The sequence below is a fragment of the Cryptomeria japonica genome, unplaced genomic scaffold, assembly GCF_030272615.1.
Source record: "Cryptomeria japonica unplaced genomic scaffold, Sugi_1.0 HiC_scaffold_73, whole genome shotgun sequence".
Lineage (NCBI taxonomy): Eukaryota > Viridiplantae > Streptophyta > Pinopsida > Cupressales > Cupressaceae > Cryptomeria > Cryptomeria japonica.
The window spans coordinates 250,001-265,000 of NW_026728895.1; the positions used below are offsets into that span (position 1 = coordinate 250,001).

At 60.0% G+C, this 15,000-nt stretch overlaps 1 non-coding gene across 1 annotated transcript; it reads left to right on the forward strand.

Annotated features, from left to right (window-relative positions):
• Positions 1–10,430: 10,430 nt before the first annotated feature.
• LOC131863931 (5S ribosomal RNA) lies at positions 10,431–10,549 on the forward strand. The gene has a single exon (XR_009362823.1). It is a non-coding gene; the product is annotated as a 5S ribosomal RNA (ribosomal RNA).
• The last annotated feature ends 4,451 nt before the right edge of the window (positions 10,550–15,000 follow it).

A 15,000-nucleotide genomic window follows, 5' to 3' on the forward strand; every position in this document is an offset into this window, starting at 1 on the left:
CGCGATGCGTCCGATACACAGATGGTTCCAAGGCGGCCGAGGAGCCTCACCGCATAGCAATCGGGGGTGCGAGGCGAGGGATGGGGCGGGAAGGCCCCAACGGCTAGACGGAAGAGGCTTCAGGGCCGCCTAGGAATGGTCCAAGCATCGGACACGCTTGGGGCGACTACCAGTGACAGCCCCCTATCCCGCGATGCGTCCGATACGAAGATGGTTCCAAGGCGGCCGAGGAGCCTCACCGCATAGCAATCGGGGTGCGAGGTGGGGGATGCGGCGAGATGGCCCCAACGGCTAGACGGAAGAGGCCACAGGGCCGCGTCGGAATAGTCCAAGCATCGGACGCGCTTGGGGCGACTACCAGTGACAACCCCTTATCCCGCGATGCGTCCGATACGAAGATAGTTCCAAGGCGGCCGAGGAGCCTCACCGCATAGCAATCGGGGTGCGAGGTGGGGGATGCGGCGAGATGGCCCCAACGGCTAGACGGAAGAGGCTGCAGGGCCGCCTCGGAATAGTCCAAGCATCGGACGCGCTTGGGGCCACTACCAGTGACAACCCCTTATCCCGCAATGCGTCCGATACGAAGATAGTTCCAAGGCGGCCGAAGAGCCTCACCGCATAGCAATCGGGGTGCGAGGTGGGGGATGCGGCGAGATGGCCCCAACGGCTAGACGGAAGAGGCCACAGGGCCGCCTCGGAATAGTCCAAGCATCGGACGCGCTTGGGGCGACTACCAGTGACAACCCCTTATCCCGCGATGCGTCCGATACGAAGATAGTTCCCAGGCGGCCGAGGAGCCTCACCGCATAGCAATCGGGGTGCGAGGCGAGGGATGCGGCGAGATGGCCCCAAAGGCTAGACGGAAGAGGCTGCAGGGCTGCCTCGGAATAGTCCAAGCATCGGACGCGCTTGGGGCGACTACCACTGCCAACCCCTTATCCCGCGATGCGTCCGATACACAGATAGTTCCGAGGCGGCCGAGGAGGTGGGGGATGCAGCGAGATGGCCCCAACGGCTAGACGGAAGAGGCTGCAGGGCCGCCTCGGAATAGTCCAAGCATCGGACGCGCTTGGGGCGACTACCAGTGACAACCCCTTATCCCGCGATGCGTCCGATACACAGATAGTTCCGAGGCGGCCAAGGAGCCTCACCGCATAGCAATCGTGGTGCGAGGTGGGGGATGCGGCGAGATGGCCCCAACGGCTAGACGGAAGAGGCTGCAGGGCCGCCTCGGAATGGTCCAAGCATCGGATGCGCTTGGGGCGACTACCACTGCCAACCCCTTATCCCGCGATGCGTCCGATACACAGATAGTTCCAAGGCGGCCGAGGAGCCTCACAGCATAGCAATCAGGGTGCGAGGCGAGGGATGCGGCGAGAAAGCCCCAACGGCTAGAGGGAAGAGGCTTCAGGTCCGCCTCGGAATGGTCCAAGCATCGGACGCGCTTGGGGCGACTACCAGTGACAACCCCTTATCCCGCGACGCGTCCGATACACAGATAGTTCCAAGGCGGCCGAGGAGCCTCACCGCATAGCAATCGGGGTGCGAGGCGAGGGATGCGGCGAGAAGGACCCAACGGCTACACGGAAGAGGCTTCGGGGCCGCCTCGGAATGGTCCAAGCATCGGACGCGCTTGGGGCGACTACCAGTGACAACCCCTTATCCCGCGACGCGTCCGATACACAGATAGTTCCAAGGCGGCCGAGGAGCCTCACCGCATAGCAATCGGGGTGCGAGGCGAGGGATGCGGCGAGAAGGACCCAACGGCTACACGGAAGAGGCTTCGGGGCCGCCTCGGAATGGTCCAAGCATCGGACGCGCTTGGGGCGACTACCAGTGACAACCCCTTATCCCGCGACGCGTCCGATACACAGATAGTTCCAAGGCGGCCGAGGAGCCTCACCGCATAGCAATCGGGGTGCGAGGCGAGGGATGCGGCGAGAAGGACCCAACGGCTAGACGGAAGAGGCTTCGGGTCCGCCTCGGAATGGTCCAAGCATCGGACGCGCTTGGGGCGACTACCAGTGACAACCCCTTATCCCGCGACGCGTCCGATACACAGATAGTTCCAAGGCGGCCGAGGAGCCTCACCGCATAGCAATCGGGGTGCGAGGCGAGGGATGCGGCGAGAAGGACCCAACGGCTAGACGGAAGAGGCTTCGGGTCCGCCTCAGAATGGTCCAAGCATCGGACGCGCTTGGGGCGACTACCAGTGACAACCCCTTATCCCGCGACGCGTCCGATACACAGATAGTTCCAAGGCGGCCGAGGAGCCTCACCGCATAGCAATCGGGGTGCGAGGCGAGGGATGCGGCGAGAAGGACCCAACGGCTAGACGGAAGAGGCTTCGGGTCCGCCTCGGAATGGTCCAAGCATCGGACGCGCTTGGGGCGACTACCAGTGACAACCCCTTATCCCGCGACGCGTCCGATACACAGATAGTTCCGAGGCGGCCGAGGAGCCTCACCGCATAGCAATCGGGGTGCGAGGCGAAGGATGCGGCGAGAAGGACCCAACGGCTAGACGGAAGAGGCTTCGGGTCCGCCTCGGAATGGTCTAAGCATCGGACGCGCTTGGGGCGACTACCAGTGACAACCCCTTATCCCGCGACGCGTCCGATACACAGATAGTTCCAAGGCGGCCGAGGAGCCTCACCGCATAGCAATCGGGGTGCGAGGCGAGGGATGCGGCGAGAAGGACCCAACGGCTAGACGGAAGAGGCTTCAGGGCCGCCTCGGAATGGTCCAAGCATCGGACGCGCTTGGGGCGACTACCAATGACAACCCCTTATCCCGCGACGCGTCCGATACACAGATAGTTCCGAGGCGGCCGAGGAGCCTCACCGCATAGCAATCGGGGTGCGAGGCGAGGGATGCGGCGAGAAGGACCCAACGGCTAGACGGAAGAGGCTTCAGGGCCGCCTCGGAATGGTCCAAGCATCGGACGCGCTTGGGGCGACTACCAGTGACAACCCCTTATCCCGCGACGCGTCCGATACACAGATAGTTCCGAGGCGGCCGAGGAGCCTCACCGCATAGCAATCGGGGTGCGAGGCGAGGGATGCGGCGAGAAGGACCCAACGGCTAGACGGAAGAGGCTTCAGGGCCGCCTCGGAATGGTCCAAGCATCGGACGCGCTTGGGGCGACTACCGTTGCCAACCCCTTATCCCGCGATGCATCTGATACACAGATAGTTCCGAGGCGGCCGAGGAGCCTCACCGCATAGCAATCGGGTTGCGAGGCAGATTATTGGGAAGGGAACCCCCTGGGATGCGGCTCAAGCAGTGCCCAAAGGGACTGGAATGCGGAATCACATCGAGAGACCCAAATGCTATACGAGGGCTCAAATCGAATTATCGATTTGGCCACGACATGGACGCATCGGAACGACTACCTTTGCCGAACCACTCGCAATTGCATCCATACCGAAACCAATAGACATTTCCGTTAGAGCCCTCGCATAGCATTCGGGAATCTCGCATGCCCCTCTAAATCGACCAATGCTGGCGCTCAATGAAAATCCGAGCGCTACCACCGTTCGAGCGCCAGCATTGGTCGAGTTAGAGGGGCACGGGGGAGAATGCTCCAGTCAACACCTCCCCTATATAAGTTATTTGTCCGATTCTCGCACAACCGTAGTCTGCCTCGTCGAATCAAACAACGGTCCCAGATTCCGACTTCCGTTCCGTAGAGACCCAAAAGCTAGATGGAGGCTCGCAAGAAAGAGAGTCGGCGCATAGCAATCGGGTTTCTCGAACGTTTAGGGACCGAGCTCACTTGCGGATAGGGCAAAATCCGCCAAGCAACCCAAAAGCTAGACGGGGGCTCGAATCGAATCGCCTAGGCGGCCACAACAACGACGTGTTGGATCGACTACCAGTGCCAAACCATTCAGCAAGACTAGTCTGTGTCGAGGCCGGATAGAGATTCTCAGAGAGCGCCCGCATAGCATTTAGGAGACCTGCCGCGTCCCTCACACTCGACAAATGGTGGTGCACGTTTATAAATCCGAGCGATCCCAACCCTTTCAAGCACCAACATCGGTCGAGATAGAGGGGCACGGAGGGGGCTGCGTGAGACAACACAGTCCCCTATATAAGTTATTTGTCCGATTCTCACACATCCGAAGAATGGTCATCAAATCGGACAACAGCCCAAACTTCCGACTTCCGTCCCAGAAAGCCCAAGAGCTATCTAAAACGTTCATGGCCGGAACTCGATCGCGGCTATACCAGTCCGCCAAGCAACCCAAAAGCTAGACTGGAGCTCTAGTCGAATCACCTCTGTGGCCATTGCAAGGACGTGTTGGAGCGACTACCATTGCCGAACCATTCCGCAGGTCGAGTCCATACCAAGGCCGCATAGAGATTCACGATGAGCTCCTGCATAGCAATCAGGAGACTTGCCGTGTCCATCACAATCGATAAATCCTGGTGCAAGATTTTTGCATCCGAGCGCTCCAACCAGTCGAGCACCAGCATCAATCGACATAAACGGGCACGGGGGGAGGATGCTCGAGAACACTACCTCCCCTATATAAGTTATTTGTCCGATTCTCAAGCAGCCGAAGTCTGGTCATCGAATCGGGTCAAAGACCACAACTTCCGACTTTACCCACAATGCAAGTCATCGAATCGAACATCGGCCCCCGAGTCGGACTCCATGCGTATGTCAGGTCATCGGACCCAAATTCCGCCTTCCTGCGCATGGCGGGCCATCAATATCAACTCGGTCATCGGACCCAAACTCCGCCTTTTTGCGTATGGCACGCCTTCAAATCGGTCATCGGACCCAAATTCCGCCTTCCTGTGCATGGCGGGCCATCAACATCAACTCGGTCATCGGACCCAAATTCCGCCTTTCTGCGCATGGCACGCCATCAACTCGGTCATCGGACCCAAATTCCGCCTTCCTGCGCATGGCAGGTCATCGGACACAAATTCAGACCTCGCCAATATGCCTACGTATCGAATCGGTCATCGGACCCAACTTCCGACTTCATCCATACTGTAGGGTCTTTGAGGTTGGCGCGGTGCGCTCAACCCAGGGAGTCGACCCATCGAAGCATACACCTCCCCTATATAAGCTATTTGTCCGATTCCCACACCTGTGTAGTTTGCACCTCTGACCAGGACATCGACCCCAACTTCCGAACTCGACTGCAACGACGGCACCAGCGCCTTGGTGCGCACCTTGCGACGCACAGTCCCAACATTCGCCTTCCTGCACATGGCAGGTCATCGGACCCAAATTCCGACCTCGCGAGTATGCCTACATATCGAATCGGTCATCGGACCCAACTTCCGACTTCATCCATACCGTAGGGTCTTTGAGGTTGGCGCGGTGCGCTCAACCCGGGGAGTCGACCCAACGAAGCATACACCTCCCCTATATAAGCTATTTGTCCGATTCCCACACCTGTGTAGTTTGCACCTCCGATCAAGACATCGACCCCAACTTCCGAACTCGCCTCCAACGACCGAACCAGCGCCTTGGTGCGCACCTTGCAACGCACAGTGCCAACATTCACCTTCCTGCACGTGGCAGGTCATCGGACCCAAATTCCGACCTCGCGAGTATGCCTACATATCGAATCGGTCATCGGACCCAACTTCCGACTTCATCCATACCGTAGGGTCTTTGAGGTTGGCGCGGTGCGCTCAACCCGGGGAGTCGACCCAACGAAGCATACACCTCCCCTATATAAGCTATTTGTCCGATTCCCACACCTGTGTAGCTTGCACCTCCGATCAGGACATCGACCCCAACTTCCGAACTCGACTAAAAAGACCGCACCAGCGCCTTGGTGTGCACCTTGCAACGCACAGTGTCAACATTCGCCTTCCTGCACATGGCAGGTCATCGGACCCAAATTCCGACCTCATGAGCATACCTACTAATCGAATTGGTCATCGGACCCAACTTCCGACTTCATCCATACCGTAGGGTCTTTGAGGTTGGCGCGGTGCGCTCAACCTGGGGAGTCGACCCATCGAAGCATACACCTCCCCTATATAAGCTATTTGTCCGATTCCGACACCTGTGTAGTTTGCACCTCCGCTCAGGACATCGACCCCAACTTCCGAACTCGCCTGCAACGACCGAACCAGCGCCTTGGTGCGCACCAAAAGTGCGCACTTTTGGAGGGCACTTTTGTGCGCTCCAAAGGTGCGCACTTTTGGAGGGCACTTTTCTGCGCTCCAAAGGTGCGCACTTTTGGAGGGCACTTTTTGGAGGGCACTTTTCTGCGCTCCAAAGGTGCGCACTTTTGGAGGGCACTTTTTGGAGGGCACTTTTCTGCGCTCCAAAGGTGCGCACTTTTGGAGGGCACTTTTTGGAGGGCACTTTTCTGCGCTCCAAAGGTGCGCACTTTTGGAGGGCACTTTTTGGAGGGCACTTTTCTGCGCTCCAAAGGTGCGCACTTTTGGAGGGCACTTTTTGGAGGGCACTTTTCTGCGCTCCAAAGGTGCGCACTTTTGGAGGGCACTTTTCTGCGCTCCAAAGGTGCGCACTTTTGGAGGGCACTTTTTGGAGGGCACTTTTCTGCGCTCCAAAGGTGCGCACTTTTGGAGGGCACTTTTCTGCGCTCCAAAGGTGCGCACTTTTGGAGGGCACTTTTTGGAGGGCACTTTTCTGCGCTCCAAAGGTGCGCACTTTTGGAGGGCACTTTTGTGCACTCCAAAGGTGCGCACTTTTGGAGGGCACTTTTCCTGTGCTCCAAAGGTGCACACCTAGGTGAGCACCTTCGACCACACCTTGTAGCACACCAAACTCTGACTTTCGACTTCATCCGCAATGCAGGGTCTTTGAGGTTGGCGCAATGCGCACAACCAGGGGAGTCGACCCATCAAACCCAACACCTCCCCTATATAAGCTATTTGTCTGATTCTCATACATGCGTAGCCTGCAGGAGCAATTAGGACATCGACCCCAACTTTCGGCTTCTAAACGAAAACAAGGTCTTTGAGGTTGGTGTAATGCGAACAACTAGGGGAGTCAACCCATCAAACCCAACACCTCCCCTATATAAGCTATTTGTCTGATTCTCATACATGTGTAGTCTACAGGAGCAATTAGGACATCGACCCCAACTTTTGACTTCTTAACGAAAACAAGGTCTTTGAGGTTGACGTAATGCGCACAACCAGGGGAGTCGACCCATCAAACCCAACACCTCCCCTATATAAGCTATTTGTCCGATTCTCATACATGTGTAGCCTGCAGGAGCCATTAGGACATTGACCCCAACTTTTGACTTCTTAACGAAAACAAGGTCTTTGAGGTTGGCGTAATGCGCACAACCAAGGGAGTTGACCCATCAAACCCAACACCTCCCCTATATAAGCTATTTGTCTGATTCTCATACATGTGTAGCCTGCAACAACGATTAGGACATCCACCCCAACTTCTGAATTCGTCTGCGTTGACCGCACCAAAGGTGCACGCCTTGGTGCTCACCAAAATCCGACTTCCGACTTCTTCTGCTATGCGGGGTCTTTGAGGTTGGCGCAGTGCGCACAACCAGGGGAGTCAACCCACCGAATGCAACACCTCCCCTATATAAGCTATTTGTCTGATTCTCATACATGCGTAGACTGCAGCAATGATTAGGACATCCACCCCAACTTTTGACTTCTTAAACAAGACAGGGTCTTTGAAGTTGGTGCAGTGCACACAACCAGGGGAGTCGACCCATCAAACGCAACACCTCCCCTATATAAAGCTATTTGTCCGATTCTCATACGTGTAGTCTGCAGCAGCGATTAGGACATCGACCCCAACTTCCGAATTCGTTTGCATTGACCGCACCAAAGGTGCACGCCTTGGTGTGCACCCTGGAGTGCACTTTGGTGCTCACCTCGGTGCACACTTTGGTGTGCACCTCGGTGTGCACCAAAGGTGCGCACCTTGGAGCGCACCAAAGGTGTACACTTTGGAGCGCACCACATAGGGTCTTTGAGAGGTTGGCGCAGTGCGCACACCAAGGTGGGTGTTGAGGTGCGTGCCGAGGTGGGTGGGTGCTAGGGTGCGCTCCATGGTGGGTGCCAGGGTGGGTGCGTGCTAGGGTGGATTCCAAAGAGGGTCATAGGGTGGGTGCCAAGGTGGGTTGGTGATATAGTGGGTTCAAAGGTGGGTACTAGGGTGGGTTCCAAGGTGGGTCACAAGTTGGGTGCCAGGATGCGTGGGTGTTAGGTTGGGTGCCAAGGTGGGCTCCTGCGTGGGTGGGTGCTAGGGTGGGTTTCAAGGTGGACGCGAGGGCGGGTGCCAAGGTGGGTAACAAGTTGGGTGTTAGGATGGGTGAGTGCTAGAGTGGGTGCCAAGGTGGGTGGGTGCTAAGGTGGATGCCAAGGTGGTTCACAGGGTGGGTGGGTTCTAGGGTGAGTTCCAAGGTGGGTCACAGGTTCAGTGCTAGGGTGGGTGTCAAGGCGGGTGTCGAGGTGCCTGGGTGCTAGGGTGTGGATGCCAATGTGGGTCATAGGGTGGGTACTAGGGTGGGCTGCAATGTGGGTGCCAAGGTGGGTAACATGCTCGGTGGGTTCTAAATTGGGTGCCAGGGTGGGTGTGCACCCACCTTGCCCGAGGTGGGTGCCAAGGTGCCAGTGTGGGTGGGTGCTAAGGTGGATGCCAAGGTGGGTGAGAAGGTGGGTGATAGGTTGAGTGGTAGGATGGGTGGGTGCCAAGATGGGTCACAGGGTGGGTGCAAGGGTGGGTAGGTGCTAGGGTTGGTGTCAGGGTGGGTGGGTGCTAGGTTGGGTTCCAAGGTGGGTGCGAGGGTGAGTGTCAAGGTGGGTCACAGGTTAGGTGCTAGGATGGGTGAGTGCTAGGGTGCAAAGGTGCCAGGGTGGGTGCTAGGATGGGTCGATGCTAGGGTGAGTGGCAAGGTGGGTCCACAAGTGTCAAGGTGGGTGCCGAGGTGGGTGCCAAGTCGGCGACTGCTATGGTGGATGCCAAGGTGGGTCACGGGGTGGGTGCCAAGTTGCTAGGTTGGGTTCCAAGGTGGGTGCCAACGTGGGTGCTAGGGTGCGTGGGTTAAAGGGTGTGTCACAACGTGGGTGCCAGGATGGGTGCGCACCCACACTGGCCAAGACGGGTGCGGGTGCAAGGTTGGGTTCCAAGCCCGGTCACAGGCTGGGTGCTAGGATGGGTGGGTGCCAAGGTGGGCACCAGGGTGGGTGCACCCACCCTGGCCAAGGTGGGTCACGGGGTGGGTCCTAGGGTGGGTAACGGGGTGGGTACTAAGGTGCGTGCCAAGGTGGGTCATAGGGTGGGTGCCAAGGTGGGCACCAGGGTGGGTGTGCACCAACCCTAGCCAGGGTAGGTCACGGGGTGGTTGTCGGGGTGGGCGTCAAGGAGCCAAGGTGGGTGGCAAGTAGCCAAGTTGCGTGCCAAGGTGGGTGTCGGGGTGGGTGCCAAGGATCCAAGGTGGGTGCCAAGGAACCAAGGTGGGTGTCTGGGTGGGTGCCGAGGTGGGAGCCAGGGTGGGTCCCAAGGTGAGTGCAAAGGTGGGTGCCAGGGTCAAGGTGAGTGCCAATGTGGGTTCCAAGGTGCCAGGGTCAGGGTGAGTGCCAATGTGGGTTCAAAGGTGCTAAGTTGGGTGCGAGGTTGGGTGCGAGGGTGGGTGGGTGCCAAGGTGTGCTAGGTGGAAGCCCGGGTGGGTCGGCATCCCATGGGTGTCGAGTTGGGTGCCTGATGGGTGCTTCTTGTCAAGTTTTAGTCGTCGGGACTCATTTCGAGCCTTAGAGGTCGTTTCTTGTCCGGTTGCCCTGTCTTCGACCTGGGAACCCAATTTTGGTCCTCGGGTCCCATTTTTTTTTGTCTCGCATCCCACTTTTGGCCTGTGGCCTTTTCGGGGTCGATTCTCGTTTTGGGCATCAGAGCATGTTTCTTCTCCTAAAACCCAATATTTGTTTATTAAGTCTCGGAACACATTTTTGTTCTCGTGGACCCATCATGGGTCTTGGAACGCATTTGTGGTCCTTGGGTCCCATTTTGCATCCCGAAACTTGTGTTTTGGTGCTTGATCCCTATTTTGGGTGCCCACCTTGCACCAAGTGCGCACCCGGGGCAAACCGAGCGCCTTGGTGCACCAGGGCAAGATCGAGCGTGCACCCGAGGCGCCCCGAACATGCACCAAGGTGCACTCGGCCCACATGTGAGCGCAGGTCGTTGCGCCCGAGGTGGTGTGTGGGCACCGCGTTGCAGACGGGACACTGCACGCACACGACGCCCCCTCCAGGTGCACGCACGTAGGCCGGGCCGGGTGCACACCCGACGCCCTAGCAAGGTGCGCGCACCCGGGCAGGGCTCACACTTGGCGAACGGGGCGCACTTCGCGAGGGAGGGTGTGCACCTCGACGGGGGTGGGTGGCCGGGGTGGATTCGCACGTGGGTCGCGGTTTGCTAAGTACACACTGCGACAAGCTCATAACGGGTGCGATCATACCAGCATTAGTGCACCGGATCCCATCAGAACTCCGCAGTTAAGCGCGCTTGGGCCGGAGTAGTACTGGGATGGGTGACCTCCCGGGAAGTCCCGGTGTTGCACCCTTTTTTAGTTTTTCGCCGGGCGTCGCAATGCTATTTGAATAAACCTTTTGCCCGTTTGCGTTCTCGTCGGGGCCGGGCCGGGCCGGGGTGCGCTGCCCGCACTACCGCGCGCGCGGGGGCGACACCGAGCGCGCACCCGAGGCACCCCGAGCACACAGGCCACGGTGCAACCCGGGCGTTGTGCGCGCACCCCGGTGCGCCCGAGGTGCTGCGCGCGCACCCAGGTGAAATCGGTGTGCACCTCGGCCAGTGCGCGCTCGGTCGAGTCGCGCACGTTGGCCAAGGTGCACGGTGATGTTTCTTACTCTAAGGTTCCGCACCAGACGCCCGGGACAGGTGAGCGAAGCTGGGCGGGGCCGGGTGCGCGGCCGGGGCAGGTGCACGCAGCTGGAGAGAGCTTTGGAGCACACTTCGGAGCGCACCAATGATGCGCTCCATTCAAAAGTTTCCTGAAAAGGCAAAAAAAGTTGAGATTATAGAATTTCCCACTTGAGAGATTGTAAAAAAAAAAAATTTAAAATGAAGGAAACGCGGGTGCCAAGGTGTGCGCAGCCCAGCCAAGGTGTGCGCACCAAGGCGCCCACCCTGGCGAAGGTGCACGCAAGGTGCGCACCCGAGGCAAACCGGACAATTAACCCAACTTTCGACTTCGCGCGCACCTTGGAGCGCACTTCGGAGCGCTCCTTGGTGCGCACCAATCTTGGGCACCTCGGAGTGCACCATGGCGCCCACCAAGGTGCGCACCCGGGGCAAACCGAGCTCCGACTTCGTGCGCACCTTGGAGCGCACGAAAGGTGCGCACCATGGCGCCCACCAAGGTGCGCAGCCCAGCCAAGGCGTGCGCATCAAGGTGCGCACCCTGGCGAAGGTGCGCACCCGGGGCAAACCGAGCTCCGACTTCGTGCGCACCTTGGAGCGCACAAAAGGTGCGCAACCCAGCCAAGGTGTGCGCACCCCGGTCAAACCGAGCTCCGAATCGTGCGCACCAGAGGTGCACGCCATCGTGCGCACCTTGGAGCACACTTCGGAGCCCTCCTTGGTGCGCGCCGATGTTGCGCACCTCGGAGCGCACCCGGGGAAAACAATGCAATTAACCCGACTTTCGACTTCGTGGGCACCTCGGAGCGCTCTCGGGTTCGCACCTCGGAGCACACCGAGGTGCGCACCTTTGATGCGCTGCCTTCACCAATTTCCAGAAAAGGCAAGAAAACATTGAGAAGGTGTGCGCACCGAGGTGCCCACCCTGGCGAAGGTGCACGCGAGGTGCGCACCCGGGGCAAACCGGGCTCCGACTTCGTGCACGCCGCACCTTGGAGCACACTTCGGAGCGCTCCTTGGTGCGCACCAGGGCGCGCAACCCAGCCGAGGTGCCCACCCCGGCGAAGGTGCACGCGAGGTGCGCACCCGGGGCAAACCGGGCTCCGACTTCGTGCACGCCATGGTGCCCACCGCGGCGAAGGTGCACGCGAGGTGCGCACCCGGGGCAAACCGGGCTCCGACTTCGTGCACGCCGCACCTTGGAGCACACTTCGGAGCGCTCCTTGGTGCGCACCATGGTGCCCACCAGGGCGCGCAACCCCGCCGAAGGTGCACGCGAGGTGCGCACCCGGGGCAAACCGGGCTCCGACTTCGTGCACGCCGCACCTTGGAGCACACTTCGGAGCGCTCCTTGGTGCGCACCATGGTGCCCACCAGGGCGCGCAACCCCGCCGAAGGTGCACGCGAGGTGCGCACCCGGGGCAAACCGGGCTCCGACTTCGTGCACGCCATGGTGCGCACCGCGGCGAAGGTGCGCACCCGGGGCAAACCGGGCTCCGACTTCGTGCACGCCGCACCTTGGAGCACACTTCGGAGCGCTCCTTGGTGCGCACCAGGGCGCGCAACCCAGCCGAGGTGCCCACCCCGGCGAAGGTGCACGCGAGGTGCGTACCCGGGGCAAACCGGGCTCCGACTTCGTGCACGCCGCACCTTGGAGCACACTTCGGAGCGCTCCTTGGTGCGCACCATGGTGCCCACCAGGCCGCGCAACCCAGCCAAGGTGTGCGCACCAAGGTGCACGCGAGGTGCGCACCCGGGGCAAACCGGGGTCCGACTTCGTGCACGCCGCACCTTGGAGCACACATCGGGGCGCTCCCGGGTTCGCACCGGCGTTGCGCACCGTGGTGGGCACCTCGGAGCACACCAAGGTGGGCAGCGAGGTGCGCACCTTTGATGCGATGCCTTCACTAATTTCCATAAAAGGCAAAAAAAAAACGAGATTTTAAAATTTCCGTTTTGAAAGATAGTGAGAAAAAGGGAATGCTGGTGCCATCTTGAGCCCGCCCTGGTGCGCAGCCCAGCCAAGGTGTGCGCACCAAGGTGCCCACCCTGGCGAAGGTGCGCGCCCGGGCAATTAACCCAACTTCCAACTTCGCGCGCGCCAGGGTGGGAGCGCACCCAACAACCGGGCCTGGGAAGAGCCAATGCGAGAAACCCCACCAAACGCTCTGACAAAAAAAGAGGGGGCGCTCCAGTAACCCCGCTTCGGAGCGCACCCTGGGCAAACCCAGCCAAGGTGCCCACCCCGGCCAAGGTGCAGGCGAGGTGCGCACCCGGGGCAAACCGGGCTCCGACAACGTGCACGCCGCACCTTGGAGCACACTTCGTAGCGCTCCCGGGTGCGCACCTCAGAGCACACCAAGGTGGGCAGCGAGGTGCGCACCTTTGATGCGCTGCCTTCACTAATTTCCAGAAAAGGCAAAAAAAAAAGGAGATTTTAAAATTTCCGTTTTGAAAGATAGTGAAAAAAACGGAACGCGCGTGCCATCTTGAGCCCGCCCTGGTGCGCAGCCCAGGTAAGGTGCCCACCCTGGCAAAGGTGCGCACCCGGGCAATTAACCCTACTTCCGACTTCGTGCGCGCCAGGGTGGCAACCGGGCCTCGGAAGAGCCAATGCGAGAAACCCCACCAAACGCTCCGACAAAAAAAGAGGCGGCGCTCCAATAACCCCGCTTCGGAGCGCAGCCGGGGCAAACCCAGCCAAGGTGCCCACCCCGACGAAGGTGCACGCGAGGTGCGCACCCGGGGCAAACCGGGCTCCGACAACGTGCACGCAGCACCTTGGAGCACACTTCGAAGCACTCCCGGGTGCCCACCGGCGTTGCGCACCGTGGTGGGCAGCGAGGTGCGCACCTTTGATGCGCTGCCTTCACTAATTTCCAGAAAAAGGCAAAAAAAAATGAGATTTTAAAATTTCCGTTTTGAAAGATAGTGAAAAAAAAGGAACGCGGGTGCCATCTTGAGCCCGCCCTGGTGCGCAGCCCAGGCAAGGCATGCGCACCAAGGTGCCCACCCGAGGTGCACACCCGGGGCAAACCGGGCTCCGACTTCGTGCAGGCCGCACCTTGGAGCACACTTCGGAGCGCTCCTTGGTGCGCACCATGGTGCCCACCAGGGCGCGCAACCCAGCCAAGGTCTGCACACCAAGGTGCCCACCCCGGCGAAGGTGCACGCGAGGTGCGCACCCGGGGCAAACCGGGCTCCGACTTCGTGCACGCCATGGTGCCCACCGCGGCGAAGGTGCACGCGAGGTGCGCACCCGGGGCAAACCGGGCTCCGACTTCGTGCACGCCGCACCTTGGAGCACACTTCGGAGCGCTCCTTGGTGCGCACCATGGTGCCCACCAGGGCGCGCAACCCAGCCAAGGTGTGCGCACCAAGGTGCACGCGAGGTGCGCACCCGGGGCAAACCGGGGTCCGACTTCGTGCACGCCGCACCTTGGAGCACACATCGGAGCGCTCCCAGGTTCGCACCAGCGTTGCGCACCTTTGATGCGCTGCCTTCACTAATTTCCAGAAAAGGCAAAAAAAAACGAGATTTTAAAATTTCCGTTCTGAAAGATAGTGAAAAAAACGGAACGCGGGTGCCATCTTGAGCCCTTCCTGGTGCGCAGCCCAGGCAAGTTGTGCGCACCAAGGTGCCCACCCTGGCGGAGGTGCGCGCCCGGGGCAATCCGGGCTCCGACTTCGTGCACTGCATGGTGCCCACCAAGGCGCGCAACCCAGCCAAGGTGCCCACCGCAGCGAAGGTGCACGCGAGGTGCGCACCCGAGGTGCACACCCGGGGCAAACCGGGCTCCGACTTCGTGCACGCCGCACCTTGGAGCACACTTCAGAGCGCTCCTTGGTGCGCACCAGGGCGCGCAACCCAACCAAGGTCTGCACACCAAGGTGCTCACCCCGGCGAAGGTGCACGCGAGGTGCGCACCCGGGGCAAACCGGGCTCGGACTTCGTGCACGCCGCACCTTGGAGCACACATCGGAGCGCTCCCGGGTTCGCACCAGCATTGCGCACCTTTGATGCGCTCCAATAACCCCACTTCGGAGCGCACCAGAAACCCCACTGGACGCTTGGGCAAAAATGTAATGCGCACCCGAAGCCCCTACCCAGAAATCCCCAGTTCGGACATGGGG